Raw genomic sequence first — 22,856 nt, forward strand, 5'->3', positions numbered from 1 at the left:
CCTGAAAACCATTCCCCCATACAAGAGCTTAAACATTTGACATCACCCACCAGCACTGCGGCACCATCAGTGGCACTAAATCAAGAGGAATACTATACTTTATGTGTCACAGTGTGTCTCAATTGGTCGATTATGAGGCACTCCTGTCCTGACATTTCATGCTGTCTCTGATTAAGACTGGTGTGCTTGTGACAAAAATCAATAAATCAGTTTCGTTTAATGAGTCATCAGGTTATGTGTCAATATGAACAAAGGTGACAAAGTCTGAACCTGGAAAACACTTGAGAGTGGAGAGGCTGTGGTGGTTTGATTGTTTACTTTGTTTATTTGCCTGGTGGATGAATGAGAGTTATTTGAAGAGTTGCTGATTTTATCAGACACAGTGGTCTGCAATGATAAAGGAAAGTAGACCTCACCCCTTGTTGAAGTGTACAACGATCACAGAAAATAATGATATTAAAACATGCAATGCAAATGAGTAATCTGACTAAAAAGAAAAGCCTTCTTTGTTTTCAGATAAAAGAAAAAAAAATGAAAAAACAGAAGTGATAAGAGCAGGGTTGGTTCTATAGAAAGTGTGTATAACCTTCCAAGCGGATTCTGTTCATAACCTTTAAAGAGGACCTATTATGCTTTTGTGTTTTTTTCCCTCTCCTTTAGTGCATCGTATAGTTTTTTTGTGTATGTAAAAGGTCTGCAAAGTTAAAAAGCCCAAAGTCCAAAAGAGAGGTACTCTCCCCCACAGAAACATTGCTACTGAACTGCCTGAAACGCCTCGATTCAAGTACGGATTTTTCTATCGTAACGTGGTGATGTCACCAAGTAATACACTTGCATAATATCTGCCTAGTGGCTAGTTTGGCACGCCTTAAAACAAAGCTAGTTAGAGCGGAGCTGGAACGGAGTCCGAAGAGTTTGGTTTGGTTGACCAGTCACAACAGTGGGCCAGCTGACCAATCAGAGCAGACTGCAGACAATCAGAGGAGCTCAAACAGAGCGTTTCCAGAGTTTTGTTGTTGTGAGACAAATCTTTGCGGGGGTTGATGGAGTTTAGCGATACTAAGTGGGCAAAATATGGCAAAAGAGTGGACTTAAAGATTGGAATCGTCCTCAAGAGGGGGACAATACAAAGGCAGTTTGCCGTTTGTGACATACGAGCACATCATGCCGATCTGGTTAGAGAAGAAAGAACAAGATGTAAATGTAAAGTTACAGGCTAAAAATAGGATGCAAAAATCCAATGCAATGCAAATATGAAATGAAATGCAGGCAATCCAAAATAAATTCATACCTATATATGAAGTGATCAAGTGGCCGCCCCTCTCTCTCATATTGTGGTAGGTAGGTGAGGTTGCTTGTTTTGGGCTTTTTTGGGGGCGGGAGTTGCTTCTTTTGGGCTTGTTTCTAGACCTGGTTGCTTGTTTCTCTCCCAAGATCTGGCAACACTGAGCGTTTCCGACAGCTGGTGAAAAGAGGTGCTGCAGCGCAGCCGGTATGACAAAAGCAAAGCGCTTTTCTAATATTAAAGGGACTGTTTGTAAGAATCAGAAATGCTTGTTAACAGCGACACCTGTGGCCATTAAGTCAACGAAAGTCAGCGTCGGGCTTGAGCTTGTGCTCGCTCTAAATAGACTTGAACGAGCATCGCTCAAAACAGTGAGGCGACACACGTCAGCTAAAACCACAATATCACTCTATATTTTACCTGCTTGGCAGTAATGTTAGCTGACCAGACGAAGGTCTCTCCATGAATCACTGCTGATCCTTGTGTTGGCTTTTCCTGCCTCAGCCTCCTGACCGCGGCCGGAGGGAGACACCGGCACCCGGTCGGAGACGATAACATTTCTCTCTGTGGAGCCCCGTCACTTCACAAGACACGGAAAACCTCTGTTGGTCTGGAGGAGCTGCAGCAGTTATTTCTGCACAAACGTCCACTGTACATTCACTAGATATTCTCAGAGCTACGAAGTCTTCTGCAGTGTCTAGTGTGCAAGCATGCACGTGAGGTGGAGCGAGCTGAGTGAATGCAAGCAGGCAGGCAGCGGAGCAGAGTACAGCAGAGGTTGCTTCCGTGTAGTTTGTGCTGGAGTCTTGTCTGAATAGCGTAGCCACAGGCGAGCAGGCATGGGACACCGACCCAGATTGATTTATACTTGTAAGGAGTTACAAACAGTCCCTTTAAAGCATGTAAACATGTTCTAGTAGAAACCCAAAATACAAAAGTATGCACCTGAAAATAAGCATAATAGGTCCTCTTTAATATTTGTCATGTGTCAACAAGCAAAACTGCATTTTTTAAATTATCAGTCACTATCAGCAAAGTGTATCAAGGTGTGCTTTTAAGATGATAAACAGATTCATAAAATGCATTTTTTTGCTGCACGTTGTTGCATTCAAGTCACATCGGAATTTTTGCTTACACACGATCAGACGGCTGGGGAAACCCAATGATGGTGGTTTTTAGTGGTGGCTTCGATTCATCCCACTAATAAGGTGACAATAAATGATCACAATGACATTTAAGACCTCGTGAACATTATCTAAATGTCAGATAATAAATAAATAATAAATGTCGGTCTGTTTAGTGAATTAAAACGAGGTTATGTGTGTGACCTGAGAGAGTGAGCTCTGTGACGCTCCTCTCTCTGTTCTCTGTTCCAGGAGGGCTGGAGATAAAAACACCGACACTCACTCCTCCCACCGTCCACTACACTGAGCTACTCTGCCGGTGTGTGTGAGTATCGCTGCTCAACACAGAGAGACGAGGAGTCACGCTTTATCTCTGCAGAAAAGGACCGAAAAACACGGAGGAACTGAACAAATATGACTTCTTTTTATAGCTAGATAACCGACGCCCTGCTGACACCGTGAACCCACCGGCTCTCAACCGGCTGCTTCTTTGTTTTCGGTGTAAAAACTTTGTCAGCATTTCTCGTCACCGACCACCCACCTCTCTTTCTCTCTCTCTCATACCTTTGACACCGGGTTGTCCCTGTTTGACTGTCTCTGGGAGGAGACATTTCACCTGGGAGAAGAGAAAGAGAAACTTACAAAGCTACCTGGAATCAAAGAGCAGCCCTCAGACAGGTGAGTCGCTTGGTTTGTTTGTATCCCTTTTACCTGTCTGGGAGTTTTATTGCAACATTTGTAGCCTGTTTTATTCTTTCAGAACATTTTTTGCAACATTTTTTGCAACATTTTGCTGTTACATTCCTCACTACCATTTATAATGTTTAGTTAATAACAGTTTTTCACCATGGTAACACTAAGCTAACATATCTGTCAGACTCCACAACCAGCACTGCTCCCAGTAGACCACTTACACACCAAAAGACTGACAATAACCTGACATTTTCAGGTGGAATTTCATTCATTCTCACTGTGCAATATCATTTTCCACTTGTGCAATTTTGTTAGTAGTCTGTTAATTGTCAATACTGTATATACAACTTTAGGTTGAGCATGGGCAACAACATATATCAAAGATAACATTTAAAGTGAATATAAATAATTCATTGTGCAATTTTGTTAATAGTCTGTTTATTGTCAATACTGTATATACTGCTCCTATTTTTATACTTCCTTCTATTTAAATGGTTCATATTTTGTTACACTTTGTTTAGCTCTTTTTTTACTGTGTTAGCTGATGCATCTTGTTTTTTGCACTATCCCCTTAGCTGCTGTACACTGCAAATTTCCCCATTGCGGGACTAATAAAGGAATATCTGATCTTATCAAATACAAGCTAACACCCCCTCACAAGTTATTAGGATGTTTCTTTCCTGCTTTATATTTAGAGGTTGGGCTCTGTTGGCATCCTCACTTATATCCCTATTTAGTGTATTATAGCTATAACCATGTGTTTTTACCCATCACAGTACTTGTCCCACTGCTCACTGGTGGTCTCGTGTGCACCCAAAGACATGTGGACACGCCCATGATGAAGTGTCTCTTTTGGTGAACCTATGGCTTGATTCACACATCTGAGTTGTCAGTTTACTGTATTTAACCTCCTTTGTGATGAGCTAGTATGACATGGTTGGTATCAATGGATTCCTTAGGTTTTCTAGTTTCGTATGATGCCAGTATCTTTACTCTAGCTTTAAAACTGAGCCTACAGTTACAACAGCCGCTACAACCTCCAAAAGATCGATTGCGTTAAAGACATTAGTGGAGTTAAAACAATTTTGCCTTAACGCGTTATCGCATTAACTCTGACAGCTCTAGTTTTACCCATCACATGCTTTAAGCTCAGTACTTGTCCCACTGCTCACTGGTGGTCTCATGTGCATCCAAAGACATGGGACACACCCATGATGTTGTTTCCCTTTTTGGTGAACCTATGGATTGATTCACACACACATGAGTTGCCCATCACCAGTTTATGTCTATCACAGAATAATGAATGCATGTGTAGCGGCTTAATGCAAGTAAAGCAACAGAGGCTGAATGCAGAGTGTGCATTTGTGTTCACTCATGCACAGCACCTATCCCACTTACCTGCATAATTCATGACCCCATTATTTTTTGTGAAGGATGAAGGATTGTCATTTGGGTGTTCCTGGTATGATGGTATTCCAAGAAAAGATTGCATAGTGTTCTGTCTTGCTTATTAATTTTAAATTATGTAGCACTTAATCAGAGGGAATTTAATGTATAGAACCACAAGGATTAGTCGTCAACTAATAAACGAATTGCCAACTATTTTGATAATCGATTTTTAGAAAAAAGCGAAATTCTCTGATTCCAGCTTTTTAAATGTGAATATTTTTAGTTGTGGACAGCTGTGTGCAGGTTTAATAATAACTGTGCGCTACATAAAACGTGCAGTCATTTTCATTGCCATTCATTCATTCTAATATAACGGGTATTTTTCTTTCAACTCTTGTCCCAAATTTGTCCCAAAATTAACTTTCATCCTCCTTGATCATATTTTTTCGGCCCCAGGATGCCCTTAAAGCTGGGGACATACCAACCCGACATCAGAGAACTAGCAGCAACAAACGCCGCCTGTTGCATCGCCTCATGTCGTCTTTGTTTTGGCTGACAAGTTGCATCTGAACACACCGCAAAGACTACAGCTGACGGTCAGTTAGCACGGATGTTCTGCGCATGTGTGAGAGGAAATAACTCTCCACACCAGCAGGTCACGGTAGTGTTCGTCATTCAAAAAGGGAAACCGGAAGACTGAGGGCTGTGGATATACAAGCCGTTGTTATGATAGGTACATGGAACAAAGCAGCGTTTGCTGACCATTTTCACACCACTCTCACTCACCCCACTTAGCTTCATTCCAGATAGCCATGCCGTTGTGAACATATCCGTGTATTGGAATGATCAGATGAGATGAAGATGAAACATGAGAACAGCCTTCTGTGTTTTTTTTCTTGACTTTACTCGTTGGCTTGCTTTCTTCACGTCCGTTTCTTTTCTCGTGCACTGATTCGTTTAAGCTGAACAGCCAATCAGACGGACACCGCCGCCGATTCAACATACTGAATCGGCCAAAAAACCTCAGACACTGGCAGACAAGAGCCGACGGTGTGGGACACACCAAAAAAAAGTAGGACCGACAGATGCTCACTGATGGGCCCCAAACTGTCCAACGATCGACCGTCGGCTTGGTGTGTCAGGGCCTTAATCTCGAGCACTGGTTGTGAACATTTTAGGACGTCATCTTGGGCTTTGGGAAACACTGGTCGACATTTTTCAACTTATTGACTAATCAAGAAAATAATCAACAGATTAATCAACAATGAAAATAACCGTTAGTTGCAGCCCTAATCTAGTAAATATGTCGGAGTTTCATCATGTTAAAATCTTTGGCCGTTTGGTGCATCATCTCTTGACCATGTTATCACTTCTCCATCTGTCACTACCACACCTCCAGTAAAAACAGCTCACACTTATTTGCTTTATAGCTTCCAGTTGACAGATGACATGTATGTGAATCTATCTAGGCATATCAATAATTACTTTAGAAGGGATTACGACCTGTTTCAATAGACGGATGACTCAGGACGAGTCAAGACTTTAAAAAGTCTGTGCAAGGCTGTTTTTTTTATCACTTTTTTACGACATTTTTAAATGGATTGGAGGGCTTCGGAGTGGAGGGCGCTGAATACTGTATTTGACCGTACTGTATATGCCTCTGCATAGTAAGTTGGGCTCCTGTCCTGAGGGCAGCCAGCACTATGAAAATGTTTTCGGATCATGACATTGAAACTCATCTCGTATGCCACGTGAGAAACTAAACATCACTCTTGACATTCAGATTGCTCCAGTTTCAGCTGAGGGACTTTGACAAAATGATACAAAGGTTGACATTTTGAGGTAAGCTGGGAAAACGGTGACATAACATATCCATTTCTACAGTTTCAGTTTTCAAATTTGCTTGGATTACAGTGAGATATGGGTACGGTGTTGTGGTCAAAAAAATGTACAGCTATGCTGAAAAGGCTTGGGCTTGTATTGAAAAGTGCTTTAAAGATCACCCTAGAAATGTTGTTTTAGGAGAATAGATGGAGAATAGAGGGAGATGTAATAGGTCAGAACAGGGAGGAATGTGGTGTTCACAGCAGTAATCCACTTACTTCTTACTGACTCTTTGACACACGGTTTTGTAGATATGTTGTAGAGCTTTTAAACAATTTCTTCTTAATCTTTCTTTATCGTGTTGCTGCTGATTTGAAAGTAGCTGTGCTGCTGACTAGAGCGGACGCTATTGTCCATTTGAGTCGAGCATTGATTCTGTGTCCTAGACATTCTTCTTTGCTCTGCTTATATAACAGACACTGTGTACGTATATGTTGTTGTACTGTATCCTTAAATAGCTGTTTCTAAGAAGAGAAATGTATACAATAGATGCAGTATCCTATAGGTTATTTGCTAGCTTCATATACCAAAAGAAACACATCTGTAAGATCTGTCGAAGCTGTGCAGAATCATCCAGAGGGAGTGCAAATCTGACTTGTAAAAAATGACCTTCGGCGCTGAGTTGCTACAGCCGTTAATTATGGGTGTAAAATTATATTGATTCTTTGGACAATGATACGATATTTGCTGATATCACAAAGTCTGTCACGATTTGATTCTGGGGCCTGCAATCAATGTTGGACAATATTATATGCCCATTTAACACAATCACATTTATATAAACTCACAAAAAGCAACTAAAATATGATTTGATAATTCAATTTCTGGGCTCTGTAGGAAGGGCGTGCTTGGATCTGCCATGGGGATTTCAAAATAAAGGCGCGTATCTCAAAGATGATTATATGTATCAATGTTTTTGCTTTGCATAAATGACATTGGATCGTTGATCATTGAATCAATATATCGATCCAGATCGATCAATGTATCGTTACACCCCTACCGCTAACTGAAAGGTCGTCTCGTCTCCCGGAGCTGCCGCATGCTTTCCTCCCGGCGAAGTAGTCTCCTGGCGGCGGGGAGGACGAAGCGAAAATTCAGTTTCTAGTGACACATATTTCTGCCCATAGAATATCATCAACAAGTTGGATGATTGGCTAACATGGTGGCAAGACCAATTGACAAGTCAGCTCTTTATCTGCATGTGATATCACTTAGTCAGCGTCTTTCAGTTGGCAATTTTCAATCTGTCAGAGAACATGGTGGGCTGAGTTTATTAATTCATATCTCTACTCATATGTTAGGCGAGGGATGTAGCTGATACTGTGATTACTTTCATGCTAAGTGCAGCAATTCCTGGATTGATATTTTTACACTGCAGTAACAGATTGTGAGTTAAACAAATAAGGGTTAGCTCACATTTACAGACACAACTGGTTTGTTCCAGCATCATTTCACCCTGCTCCCGAGAAGGTTGGAGCCCTGCTGTGTGAAACGTGCTTTATATTTGCAATGCACAGCAGATCCTGTCACTATGGATAAGTTCAGCATTTGTTAGCAAATCTGTGTGAGGTCGTTACCTGAAGGACTGTGGTTTCTGACAAATTGTTGTCAAATGGGAGCCCACAATCAAAGTCAGAGAAAACTTCACTTTCTCTGCCTCACCTTATTTGTGCAGGTAACATTCCCGAGGCCAATTGCTATTAATTGAACCCTCGTAGGAACACAGGAGGCTTTGGTTCGCTGTCTTTACTAGTTTGAAACTTGAGCTGTCTTCAAAGTCCAGCGCTCAGACAAACTACATAGTTATTTTGTCAAAGCTGAGGCTCCGCTTTGAAAAGAGGCAGAAAATACCTACTTGACTGGATAACAAGTCTGCTTGTTTTTCTTTCATTCTTGGGGATATTCCCACCATTTGAGACCCACCACCAGGGAGTTCACACATTGACTAGCTGAGAAAAATAGACTTTTATAGTTTTTTATATGGTCAGTGCCTGCAAGTAGTTTTTCACATTATTTCAGACTTATACTCTACTTGTATTTACCATACAGTTGTGTTGCTTTTGTGTAATCCCTGGACTAGAAGTAAAGAAGCCAAATGTTCATATAAGGAGAAAGCTCAGTTTCCCTTTCAGAAAGCTAAGTTCACCATAGCGGCACCTGCTCGTCTGGCCCTGCCTCCCGGGCTCAGACAGCAGTCACAGTAGAGGACAGAGCTCACTGTGATGTCAACACACAGATGGTGGTGAAGAGCCCTCATGTAGACGTACAGATGGCACATTTGATAAAACATCCTAGTTCACCGCACAGAACAGTCAGACCGAAGAGGCCGGAGTGAACTAAGCCAACGGAGTTGTCCATTTGCCACACACACACAGTACAACAATGGTTCCCACCGTGTCTCTGCATGCCACGGATGTCTTTGTCAGCTGTTTGTTTTCCAGGCCACAGTATCAGCACTGCAGTTTCACCTATGATTAGGAACCAGAATACTTTCTCTCAACCCTAACAGGCAGACAGGCCACGTGGGGTCGAGATATAACTGATTCTGCCATAGAGAGGTGAAGCAAGTAATTTTGCATGTCAAGAAAGTCGCAGTTTGTCGTAGTATCATTTAGTTTTGTGTGAAACCGCTCAGTGAACTACATCTCTCGTCTCGCACAATATACGTCACCAACACTAGCTAACTTAGTTATGTTCCACGCACAAATGCAACGTTATCTTACCTGATGTGTTTTATCCAGCGACTCCTGGTATTTATATCAGCCAGAAAGCGAAAGAACGAACAAGACCCGTTGCTCATGTGAGTACATCCCAGTAGGAAACACACAAGCATCGTAGCTTCAGCTAGAGTTGGGTGTGCAGTCTTTCTAACGTATTTTCACAGTCTTATACTTTAACAGTTTTACATCAAACTGCGACTTGCAAAATTATGTTTTAAATTGACAAACATCATATGTGTGATTCATGGTGAAATTCAAACAGGATAAAAACAAATATTTGTCTCTCGCCGTTGACTACCGTTCATATTTTTTCCGTAATAAGGTCCCATGGTGGTCCACCGGAAGGGACGGGACTTCGGCTCTCTCTTGCTTTATATTTCTTTTAGCCTCACAGCAGAAAGCAGGACACATTTGGTCATAGCAAATGAGTTTAGGAAGCATTGCTCCAGGATGAAACAGTGATGTGTTGAAAGTAGTTTCAAAATGTTCTGCCTGGCAGCACTATAATCATGCACCATGAAGTGGCAAGCACACGGTTTTCATCCCATCAAAAGGTACGGTCACTGATTTCAGTACATTCTCAGTACAGTGATTTTGACTGGTCAGAGGCCCCACACACTCCTCTCTGTTGACTGGCATTTTATGGCAAAAGCAGCTGTGAAAGCAGAAACAGTTGTTGAATAAAATACTGTAGGTTCAACTATATGGGGGAACTGTAAAAAAAAAAAGTAATTGGAGCCTTGGTTGAAAAGCATTTTTTGGTAGGCTGCGGAGCTCTGACAAGTGGTTGTAATGGACTGTATATGCTATTACTCTCTTTCACAGATATGTAAAATGGACCATTAACTTTATCAAGCGTCAGTAAAATGTATCCAAAAATATCTGCATACGCTTTTCTCTGTCATTACCAAATTCATGGAGCATTTTATGAACAGTTTGGTGAATTAATAATTACATGCTTGGATAGCTGGGACAGGCTGTTTCTGTAAATTGAAGCTGCTAATATGGCAGGAGAGCTTTGAGCCTGGAAGCTCAAAGCTTTGTTCTCTTTTACTATCAAAGCTTTAATAATCAGAGAGGAGGAACATCAAATCCAGATGAAAGAGTGATTATAAAGCTGTTTAAAGAAAAGAAACCTCTTCATATAAGGCTTGAATATAGGATCAAGATGTTGTAGACCTGCTGCTGGTTATAACACCCAAAACACTCAAGTTGATGTGACGAAATAGGCAAAGTGCCCGTCTTCTTCCCCCTCGCTCCACCCAAAACACCCTCTATCCCCCTGTATTGTGTTTATTTTTTTTATAGAAACAGAAAAGATGTCGGAAAACTCTAGTTTTCACCTTTGCACTTGTAACTCTTGGTTTCTTAATGCATTTGCATTTTTAGCCATTCTAGTGGCATGGCTCTATGTCAGTCTGTCCGTTGGTCCAGCACTTTGGTCCAGACTAAAATATCACAACAATTACTTAATGGATTGCCATGCAATTTGGTAAAGACAATCATGGTCCCCCTGAGAATGAATACTACTGACTTTTGATGGATTTAAACAAAATTTCGTACATACATTCATGTTGTTATCTAGGGCCATCATCAGGTTTATGACTAAATACCTGCAAAATGACATTCCCTTCAGCCTCAGCTGTAGGGAAGAGCCCATATGAAAGTAACGCGGTACAAAAGTAACAGAGCGATTTCCTTTGAGCCCGTACATGTCTGATATGCCAAAATAAATCAGCATGTACAGCACGCAACACATACCTGAACTGCGAACATTTGCTTGGATATGTCATACCGTCGCGGTGTGTTAACCAGAAAGCTGTTTTGGATCACGGAAAGTAAATTCACTCAAGCGGTATTTTTTGTGAGTGACAGGTTGTTTATTGTTTCATGAGTCATAGTCTTGATCATTTGACATTTACTTAGTACTTTAACACATCCTGAAGTTTGACATGTCAGTATAGCAGCAAGTCGGGTTCAACTGTCAGGAGTCATTGTTTGGAAGAAAGTAACCGATGTTTCCTTCATCCCTTTACACCATTGTTACTGTACAGTCAAACAACAAAATGAAATGTGTTATTATCAATAATTGTCTGAATCACTGTTTAACAGTTATACTGATTTTGTAAAACGTTCGATGAAATTGAAAATTCAAATTTAAATGAAATTTTATATTTTTTTATAAAGATAAAGGACATATGTTTACAATCACATATTAACAAGGACATTGTTTGTTGTTACTTTCGTTCCCAGCTGACAGTGTCAAAAGTAACATCCATTCAAAGTCAAATTATACCGAAGTTGTTCCACATTTGTACAAAATAACACCTGGTATTGACAGAACACACATGTGAGTTAATTTGTTTCTGTCTGTAACGTTATCTTTTAAAATGACGTTTATCTGAAAAGTCCCCTACTTTGTGTTTTTAGTGCTAATTCGCAAATGTTAGCTTGCTAATATGCCAAACCAAGATGGTGAACATGGTAAACATTACACCAGTTTAACATCTTAACATTGCTGATGGTAGCATTTAGCTTGACGGACCACTGTGGAATCTAATTTTACCACGTGACACCAGAGCATTTAGCTGTTATTTATGGATTCTTGTCAGCTTGAAAAGTTGTGTGGGCAGCGTGGACGCAGACATTCAGCTCCGGTCTCCCTAGACATGTCCGTCCTGCTAGCTCTTCATAGCCTGGCACTCTTCTCTGTGGGTGCTTCCCTTCACTTTTCCTCCAGACATCCGAAATCACAGGCTGTACTAAAGCTGATGAGGGAAGTGTGGTGCACATGTAGATTAAGCCATCCAGTCTTTTAAGGTGATAATTATTCAAACCCACACACCATCAGCTGCCTAAACAGTGGCATGGTGGATCAGAGGTTAGCACGGTCACCTCACAGCTGGAAGGAGCAGGGTTCAAACCCCACAAAGTTGACTTTGGCGTTTCTTTGTACGCTTTCCTCTCCAGTGTGTCTGGGTGGTCCCCTTGCGGCATGCTCCAAAACACAGGAATCCTCCCGCCTTTTGGCTTCCACATCTAATAGATGAAACCTAATAGATGTTGCTCAAACTGTACATTCCTATTTTCATGGTACATTGGGTGAGGCCTTCAGGGAGAAGCAGTATTTGCAGTACCTGGCTGAAATACCTAAATCAATAATGAGCAACCCCTCCATCCTCAAGGCTCTGGAAAGCTCCTAATATGGCTTTATTGTTCACTATATCCACATTTCTTTGTCAAGCACTGTCCCTGCAGCATCAAGCCAGATCACTTCTCCATCAGATCATCAAACCGTCCTTCAGTCCATGAAGGAGGCTTCATACTATAAGGTGAAGCCCACTCTTTAGAGGTTATTTTTACCTCCCAGATGAAAAATGAGAGCAATATCTCCACATATCACTTGACCTACTTATACCGCTGTTGTTTTGTCCGCACTGAAATGAGTGGGTGGATTTCTTTCTCATCTCCCAGTCATTCATTTCATGTTGTTTAGCTCTAATAATGGAAATAAGTGACAGTAATGGCACTTCCTCTTCCTGCTGTCAATGTTCTCATTTGAAGACACTAATGGAGGGTGATTAGATGATTTTTTACTCGGATTATCTCTGACCCATATTTTTTCAGATTGATGAGCTGTCAGTTTGATGTGTCAGATTGTCTGGAAGTTCTTCTACCACCAGCTTTACTAATTCTGTTGCCGGTTGTTCTTTGCTATTGGTGCCTTCAAATGGGGTCGTGTTTACCGTATTCACGAGTTGAGCCCATATGAACGCCCCCCTCATGTGGTATTCATGACCTCGTAGGTGGAACATTTTTGAAAGCTCTGAAAGTGACACGTTTGTTGACGTTATCAGAAATGGCGGAGGTCATGGAAGTTAATTTTTTTTGTGCATAATAAGGGAATATATTGAAATTATAGGCGTAGATTGTTTTTCTTCGTAATTTTATAATATGTCAGAGGAAAATGTTGATATACCCAACGGCCTCATCTTGTTCCTTTGTCATTATGCCTTTGCATTTATTGCATTATGTTACCCACTTGCTAAATTGTTAGCCTTTGTGGCTTCTAGATGCTGACAGTAACATTAATATTGTTGTTGCTTAGCAGCGGTGTTTTCACGACTTAAACATTTGAACGCCAAGCATATCGTCTACACGACTTCCCATGTTGTAAACACGAGCTCACGAGTTTCATTTGAAGGCACCATAAAACTCTAGTTGACGGATTTTCAGCCATTATTTCATGCTGTTGGTCAGTTTGAAAAGTAAGATTCCCTCCCAATAATTCTTCTTTCTCAGCTGCACTGCTCACTACCTTGTATGGCAAAACCTTGGAGTCTTTTAAATCTCGGGTTTAATGTACGACTCTGATGCTGTAAGCTGCTGTGAAGACTGCTCGGCTCAGTTGGCCAGAAGAAGACCCCAATCATTCTCTAACAGTGAGCTGTTGTTTGTGCTCCATCATGCTGTTCTGTCCCTTATGTTGTTTCTAAAGCTTTCTTAATGTCCCAGAGAACACAATTATTCAAGATTATTTATACAAATGGATCTGTCGGTTTCATAGTCAATACTCATTAGATGCAAATCATGACCTGTCCAGTATTATGAGCACAGGAAGGACATTAACACAATTGTGTAAGCGTTTGGCAATACCCCTCTATCCTCATTCGTCTGTCCAGAATATTCTGGCACCGGCGCCTCTCAACAAGTATGTGTTGAATACTCAATTCTTTTTTCATCTTGATGTCATAAAGCTGGAGAGAGCTAGAGAAACTTTATGTTACTGAATATTCATCCTGCCTCAGGTCTTGTATGCTCCGAAATGAAACTGTATTTGTTCTCATGAATATTCTTGAGGAATATGTCGAGGAATATTCTTAAGGTCACCAAGCTGACAAAGAGCTTTAGAGGTGTCGGTGCACATTGCCTCATGTCTTCTGTTAAAAGATGCACTTTACACCACAACTACCGCCGCCTGTTCTGTCAGCTTAAGGCTGGCTCACACTAAAAGATTTTTCAAATCTTAAAGGGACTGTTTGTAAGAATCAGAAATGCTTGTTAACAGCGACACCTGTGGCCGTTAAGTCAATGAAAGTCAGCGTCGGGCTCACGCTTGTGCTCGCTCTACATAGACATGAACGAGCATCGCTCAAAACAGTGAGGCGACACACGTCAGCTAAAACCACAATATCACTCTTTATTTCACCTGCTTGGCAGTAATGTTAGCTGACCAGACGACGGCCCTCCATGAATCACTGCTGATCCTAGTGTTGGCTTTTCCTGCCTCAGCCTCCTGACCGCAGCCGGAGGGAACAGGGGAGACACCGGCACCCGGTCGGAGACGATAACGTTTCTCTCTGCGGAGCCCCGTCACTTCACAAGACACGGAAAACCTCTGTTGGTCTGGAGGAGCTGCAGCAGTTATTTCTGCACAAATGTCCACTGTACATTTACTGGATATTCTCAGAGCTACTAACTCTTCTGCAGTGTGTAGTGTGCGCGCATAAACGTGAGGTGGAGCGAGCTGAGTGAAGGCAAGCAGGCAGGCAGAGGAGCAGAGCACAGCAGAGACTACAGCCGTGGAGACCGGTCTCCCCTGCGTCCTCCGACCGTGGCCAACACTGTTTTGCAAGACGGGCTTCACTAGATATAACTTTGGTGCTTCCGTGTAGTTTGTGTTGGAGTCTTGTCTGAACAGCGTAGCCGCACGCGAACGCGCATGGGACACCGACCAGGATTGATTTATACTTGTAAGAAGTTACAAACAGTACCTGTTTGTATAAAACTGATAAAGTATGTCCATGAATATGAGATATGAGTTTACAGTTAATTACAAGTCCTCCTCGGCATTGAGGAGTTTGGTTTATGGCGTTTTGCAGGTCACGCTCGTTAACTTCTTCGTTCTTCACAGAATCTTTTGTTTGTATGCCCTCTGGCGTTGCAGAGAATACTGCAAAGAACAACACATTGAGCTTAAACCCCTTTGTGCGTGCGCCATCTGTGGAGGTCCGTGCCTCGTGCGGGCATAAACAAAAGCCTTACAAAGCATGTGCATCACCTTTTTTTGCCCCGGCCCAGGTGGATCAGATTATTTTAATATTGATTATCTGCCAATACTGAGTCTCATGCAATATGTTTAGTCTATGCATGAAAGTGAATACAGTAAAAACATAAATCACATAACACATCTTCACATGTATGTGCCAGTTCATTCTCAATTTATTAAATCCAGCTAACCATTTGTAGTTGAATCTGGATGAAGACCTCGGGAATAACTTCCCTGACATCAACCTTTCCTAACAAACTGCTTGTTAGCCAGGATGCACTTCATTCTACAGTGTTGGTGCTTATTAACTTTTGCTTACCTGCAGCTACCTAATCAGTATCCCTCCCTTCCTCTTTACAATACTGTATGAAAGCAGGCTGCTAATCAAAACACCCTCCTATCTGAAGGTGCACCAAACAAAGTGGAATCAATGGCTGTGATTAATTCTACCATAGATCAGTTATTTGCCTCCTAAAGCTATGAAATGCCCAGTTAATCCTAACTCCAGATGCCTGGATATAGAGTGGATACATAATTCATATAAAACTGGTAAACTGTAAGCAGGCTGTGAGTAATTGTTTCAGTCTCCCGCTGTGTATTCATGACTGGAAGGCTTAGGGAGGAAGATGATGTTTTCATCACTATCACAAATCAGCTTCCCTCTTATGTGCGCTAGTTGTCACTAACTGGCACAGCTGACCAGACAATTTGAGAGTGGTTTGTGGTGGGACTTAATGTCAGACTAGGGATGAACAGGAGCTGTGGGCTGGAAGCTGTGGCCATTAATTCTTCAACCACACTGACTCATGGGAGTGATTTAGGGTTTGGTTAGAATTATGTGGATAACTTGTGTTGAGCTGATAATATTTACGGTTGCATTCGGGATTAGATGGAAACATGCCGAACATTGTTGTTGTTGGGTAATGCAGAGGCTTTCTATTTGAAGTGGCAGAAACAAATTGCAGCACTAATTAAAAAAAGCTCCTTATATATTGCACTGTATTGTTAATACATTGCAACATGCAACATTTTAAGACCACCAGAAGTATGTTGTACGCTCCTTTCCTGAGCTTGGGCAGAGTAGAGCCGACGGTGCGGGACACACCGCAAAAACTAGGGCGACAGATGCTCTCCGACATTGTGTCAGGGCCTATAGACTGTCAGCACATGATGGCAGATACATGTTTGTTGTCTGATTTATTATTTTCATTATACAGGTAGAAGAAACTTAATGAAACGGATGCTTTGCGGGCCTCAGAAGTAATTTAGCTGTGTGAGAACGGCATGAACTAAGCAGAAAACCTTTTTTTTTTCCTTTTTAATCAAGTGCTGAGACTCTCCTGCTGGGATTTAATGTATGTTCTACAGTCTTACTTTAGAGAACTTAGACTGATCCACAGCTCTCCTTTGTGAGTTAACTTAATATAATCGTATTATTAAGTGACCTTAGTTCCCCCTTGCTTTACCTGAGCACTTGAAGGAGTTATATTCTGTAGTCTACGTCTGGCCAGTTAGAACACGTCTCCAGACTTTTGCCTTCTCAAGAATCTCAACTGGCTTTGTCACATGGAAAGATGAATTAAAGAAAGCAGTGATCAGCTTATCCTGCATTAGTGGGTGTCTATCTATATTATCTGTGCTCACCTCTGTTTACAAAGCTGATGATCCGCTCTTATTTATCTGTCGCCATTCAGGATTGATCAAGTGAAAGTCTGCCTTTTTGAGGTTATTAAATCAGAGATTATCTGTGTAATACAGGATGTCCTGTCACATCATATTTTAATTTAAGCTTTAAACTAAAAAATCTTTCATTTTCTTTAAATGGATTTGCCAATTCATAAAAGCCTGTAATGTTACTGTTATAAACACTGGTTTGTTTAGTTTAAACAGAGGAGGAGGTGAGTAACATGAGCTAACAGTACCAAGAGTTTTCTTGGAAGGCAAAGGATCTTTCATGACTTCATTTTAAATATTGCCAAGACTCTGCATATTTTCTACAGCGAGAGCACTCGACTGTCAGTGCTGAGCCAGCTTTAATAGCTCCGATATAATTACTCTCTCATTGCTTGTTATAATGGTCTTTATCACCCATGTGTCGCTAGTCGACTCCCTCACAGGCATCTTCTGTTGCCACATGATTCAGCCGAGTCTCCATGGTGCTCCATTGCTCATCTCAATAAGCAATTCAGATTATTCAAACAGGACGGGGATCAGGAAGAGATTAAGTGGAGGCCCATTTGCAAAAGACTAAATGGAGATTAGGGTGTTGTGTTTAAGTAAAGATTTACTCTACTGTCAGTGTCACCAAGGTGTTCACATTTAGTCTTGCCATTGTGCCTTCAAAATTCTTAAATATGTGTCACTGTGTCATGCAAAAATCTACTTTGTCGTGAAATCCGCACGGAGTATAAAAGATTCAAACGCTTCCTCGCCATGATTCCACGTCAGCTCATGTCTGTGTGGCCGTCCTTCCGGAAAGTATAACCGAAGCTTTACTCTAGTAACACCCTGTTTACTGGTGGTAACAGCAAATGCAGTTTAAAGGACCAGTGTGTAACAATTAGGAGGATCTATTTTCAGAAATGGAATATAATATTAATAAGTATGTTTTCTTTAGTGTATAATCACCTGATAATAAGAATCATTGTGTTTTTGTTAGCTTAGAATGAGCCCTCGTATCTACATAGGGAACGGGTCCTCTTCACGGAGTCCGCCATGTTGCAACACCATGTTTCTACAGTAGCCCAGAACAGACAAACCAAACACTGGCCCTAGAGAGAGCCTTCCACGTTTTTACGTTACCTGAAGGCCACCGTAGTTCTCCAACGAACTTTAAAACAGTGGCACCGCCAGCCGCTGTCTGACTTACGTTGCTCCTAAAGTAGTGTTATCATGGTAAGGATGGCCTGTGAGTGTGGAGAACGGCATTACCACTGTTTTGCACTCGGCGGCTCACGTTACCGCAGTCTTGGAAAGGGAGGAGTGAGCGGAGGGGTACTCAGTTGGTTGCAATCTGCAACAACACCACTAGATGTCACCAAATCCTACACACTGTTCCTCTAACACACAGCGCTCAATAAAATATCAGGAACAGCTGATAATAAACATTACCTTTGTGAAGCTTAGGATGTCATCTGTCTGAGTTCAGCTGCAGTTGTTGGTTCAACTGTATAGTAATATGAACAAGAACACTTTACACTGTAGTGTAATATATATAATATATGCACCAGTTGAATAAAGTTGGGAACAGTAAAATTAGCCAATTACCTCTCTAAGAAAGTCAGTAATTGAACATTACAAGCTTCACAGCATTATTAAAAATTAGACCAGGTATTACTGTCATTTTGTCAACTCTCTGTACATTACAGTGGTGTTTTGAGTGACCTTGCGCTGGTTGAGAAGCATAATTTGTCCCTATTTTGGTGAACTATCTTCTCTTTTTCGTTATTGGGTTGGCCTTCGATCCCATAGTCCTCTGCCTCTTGGCCTCTCGCTCAGTTCCCTGGTCAGAAGAAGACACTGTTTTCTGCTGGGAAACTGCTGAAGCATTTCCTCCCCTGCAGACTGTTTTCCCTCGCTGAGCCTTTGATTGAAGGAAATGAGGCAGCAGAAAAGGGGATGACAACAGCCGTTTTTGGGGTTTTTCATACAACCCTCTTATCTTCTCTTCTCGTTCAGACAACTTGTGACATAAATGTTAGAGAAGCTGCTTGACTTGCTGATTTCACCTGTTAAATCTATTTCAGTCACGATGGGGCAGTGTAGCTGACGGGATTTGTGTATTCACTCGAAATTTTGATGTGAAACTAAGCACGAGGAACATGGTCTTCTCTTATTTTTTGCTCAATCGTCTCAGCTTTTGTGGCTCTGTTGTGGTGAGTCAGTGTGACAGTGCAGCCCGCATGGTGGTCACACTTCTGCTGCACCTACTGACTGTGGTCTGAGGTGTCACATCAATGTTGGCAAAATATGAGTGCAAGTGCAGACTCTTGGATGAATATTCTCTCTGAGATTCAGAACATTACGGCTCGTGCTGGATTTAACTCGCCAATTCATTGCGGTTTATTCAAGATTTAATCGTCTCCACTGACTGGGTCACATTTAGCTGATGAGTTTCTGCTAAGACATCATGCTGATAAAAGGATTAATTGCAGCGCTTTTCCTTCTGTCTTTATACAGCTCGGATGAGGGTCGGAGCATATTAACTAGGAAGTAAAAAATGAATGAGCCTGCTAGCTCAAGGTGACAAATCTGTGGCCTCAGTGCTGCTCTGCCTCATTATGATAAGATTTCACATCAAATAGTTTGAATTAAAAGGCTGTTTGATGTTCGGCTCAATTGAAGTAGCGATGATGTGTGATATTTTTGACTTTGAGGATACAAGTGGCTGCGACACTGGCATGAATGGAAGCTTTAAGAGGTAAACATGTTGCTACATAAACCGCGTGAGCCTCTTTGCTGTAACAACATGGAGGTACTGCTGTGGATACAGGTTTGAACGCTATAATTTGTCAACAAGTGACAACATGACGACGTGCAGAAAGCGGTTGTTACTTGATGAGCAAGCCAACGGAGCTTCACTGTGTCAGCTGCACGCTTGTTTTTCTGTCTTGAGGGCTTGGTTGGCATGCCCAGACACAATTTTTTTCATTATGTAAGGAGCTGTTGATCATGCACAACCATCATTGACAGGTGGTTCAAGCCTGCCAATATTCATTTTAAATCTTAATCAAATTAACCCCTAAGAGACCCAGACTCGTTTTTGTCTTTTAAGGAAGGTACAGTGGGTCTTTAGGGGGAGATGGCAAGTAAACAGTATATGTTACATAGAAGTGGTGTACATCATCTGAAAGCTGGGAACCACAGCTGACAGCTCAGCACTGTGTGTCAAGTTGTTCTAGTCATAAATCAGAAATAAACATGAATTAATTAAGTGAATTGTGAGTGTATAAGGGTGTAGAACATTATGATAGAGGTATATGATGGCCATCCCGGTGCTCTATCATGTCTCATAAGTTGTTGCAGAATTTTTTTTTTTGTTACACAGACCCTCAGACTGCAACACCATCCTTACACCTCTTCCTAACATACAGCGAGTGAGCGAACTCTGGCGAATGGAGCGCGAAAAATTGTCCAGATATCCTATGAGTGATATCACTCTCTATTACATTGAGAGCGTGATATTGATTAACGGTCGGCGTTGATTTAGACCAATGAAAATAGGTTGGAGGTGCGAGAAACTTTGCTTAAATAGAGCCAGGGGGAGCGTTTTTTTTTTTTTTTTTTAAACGACACGTTGGTCAGCCTGTTCGCTGACACACGGAGCAGGTTAGGACATTTTCATTGGGAAAAACTGAAAAATCTGATGTTAACTCGTTCGCATCGCGTCCAGTTAGGAAGAGGTGTTGGAGCCCTTCTGCTAGCAGGATTGAAGACTTAAAAGTCTGTGCTTGCAAAGCTGTGATCTCCATCTATCCGACAGACATGATTTATTCAGCAGAAGCATCAAACAGGCGTACTTGCTATGATGTTCGCTATGCTAGTCGAGCAGTTCCTGATGTGATCAAGGTCTAAATCCCTGGTTGACAGCTTGATGAGGATACGGTAGTGCAGACTCCAAGTTAGATAAGATGATTATTGATAACACATTGGCTCAGTTCTCTGCATCCATCCGGTCTATGCCTGCTGTTGTTTGACAGTTTGTCCTGTATCAGCAAAGCACAACATTGACCATGTCAGCATCAGGGGTTTGAATCTCATTTGTAATATCAGTATGTGGTAGATTAAAGTGCAGCACTTTTCATTTTAAGAAGCAAGATTGCCTGTCAAGACCCTTGTGGTCCTGCTGGGGTGGGCGAGGTTCATAGTACCCTCGGGTCACGCCCGCCCTCCTCAGAGCAGTTTTACTAATAACAGGAAACATGGCCACTGCAGCAGATGCTAATGAGCAGCTGCCCAGAGCCTGAGAAAGCCTGATTACAGCAGGAAGAGTGTAGTTAACATGCACAAATGCTCTGAGAGATCAGATGTAGCCGTATGCTAGCTGTGCTTCACAAACTGCGAGGAAAGAGGAATATCACCAGTTAAAATGCTCCAGGGAAACCTGTTTTTTTGGGGGGTTTTGTTTACTTCATTCAAGTTTCATTTGAATTTCAAAGTCAGTATCACGGCTTTTTCTTTTTTTTCTTTTTCGTGTTTTTCTTTTTTAGTACATCTATCCACATCCCAACATTTATATAGTCCAGTATGTCATAACTGGAGTCCATCTTTGTAGAAAAATGTCCATCTTCATTTGCAATTTTGCTGTCATATATTCCGTTGTGTAGACTTGTTTCAGTCTCTGAGTGCATTGGACTTGCGTGGTCGCTTTCCTCCAATTTACAGTTATCTTTCTAGCAACCGGTTGAAGTATGCGTAGTATACTGTCTATCTTAGGTCTTTACCCTTTACATTTTGGGGTGGTTCTCCAAGTAAAAACAACACAGGATCCATTTGGAAAGCAATTTTCAATATTTTTTTCAATCTCCTCTTTTTATATCTTTCCAAAATCCCTGCAGTACTGGACAGTCCCAGAAGATATGTGAATGATCTCCACTCATCCCACATTTCCTCCAACATAAAGCTGATATTGAACTTTTGTCAAACGTAGAAACTATCAATGGAGGTCTGAAAAATCCAATTTTCTCAAATTCTTTCCATGGATGACTGTTAATACTTTTGTGGCTACTCATACAGATATCTCGCCGCCCAGTCCTGTCAGCTATTAACAATCTATAGATGTGGGAAATGTGTTTTTTACTTGGCAAAGAGTTTTTCCATTACCATAACAAAGTACTGTGTGAGTACTTGTTGGGTTTCTATTAAGCTTTTCCCACTCTCCATGGCTTTTAATGTAATGCCTTATTTGTAGGTGTGTACACTTTTAATCGTGTTTGTTTGACTCTCACCAGCAGAGAGATGACATTAATTATGCATGGTTTATTTATGCTTTTGATGACCAAGAGATGCACTTTCAACCCCAGATTGATCTGAGGCAGCACAACAGGCTCCATCATGTCTCTGGAGAGTGAGGTAAACTTGGGATAACAGCCAAGCACTGCTCTGATATCATTATTGTTATTATAGCTGATTGCGAAGTCTCAGTGCTGAATCAGCAGCAGCTCAATGGGAGGACTGAGTTATAACTCTGATTATTCACAGCCAACGCAGCCTGTTACTGCCTACCATGGTCACTAATGCAGCATTAGACAGGCGTGAAAGGGGTGCTGGGTTTTATCTAAAATATCGTGGTGCTCATTCACTGGGGATAGTGGAGTTGTTTGGGTTCACTGCAACACAGAAGTTGTGTTGTTCTGCTTGCAGGTTTAGTTGCCACATCTACCATTAAATATTTTTATACTGGAAGCTGAAGGGTTTGCTAAAATGTCACTGTTATAATACATCCTTGTTGCACCTGTTGGCCTTTTCTTTGCCTAGCCTTTTTTTATCTGGCCCTGACAACATAAAAGGGAGAGAAGGGGCCTGCCTGCTGTCTTTTGACCCAGATATGTTCTGGCTGTGTGATATATTCATGGTCACTGTAATTTAATGTGATGTTCAATAGATGGTGGGCTCACCAAGCCTTTTTCAATTTAATTTTCTTTTCTTTTTTTTCCTTGATCATATTGATGAAAGCTCGCAGCAGTTTCAGTTGTCATTGGAAACGGGAGCTT

General features: G+C 41.5%; 1 protein-coding gene across 4 annotated transcripts in view; it reads left to right on the forward strand.

Annotated features, from left to right (window-relative positions):
- The first annotated feature begins 2,661 nt into the window (after positions 1 to 2,661).
- Positions 2,662 to 22,856, forward strand: part of LOC119491258 (glycerophosphodiester phosphodiesterase domain-containing protein 5-like) — a 59,036-nt gene continuing 38,841 nt past the window's right edge. For all 4 annotated transcript variants that reach the window (XR_005207573.1, XM_037775071.1, XM_037775072.1 and 1 more), the window contains exon 1: positions 2,662 to 3,087. The gene's annotated coding sequence lies outside the window, so the exon portion shown is untranslated. The remainder of the gene's footprint in view (positions 3,088 to 22,856) is intronic.

Source organism: Sebastes umbrosus, chromosome 7, assembly GCF_015220745.1.
Source record: "Sebastes umbrosus isolate fSebUmb1 chromosome 7, fSebUmb1.pri, whole genome shotgun sequence".
Taxonomy (NCBI): Eukaryota; Metazoa; Chordata; class Actinopteri; order Perciformes; family Sebastidae; genus Sebastes; species Sebastes umbrosus.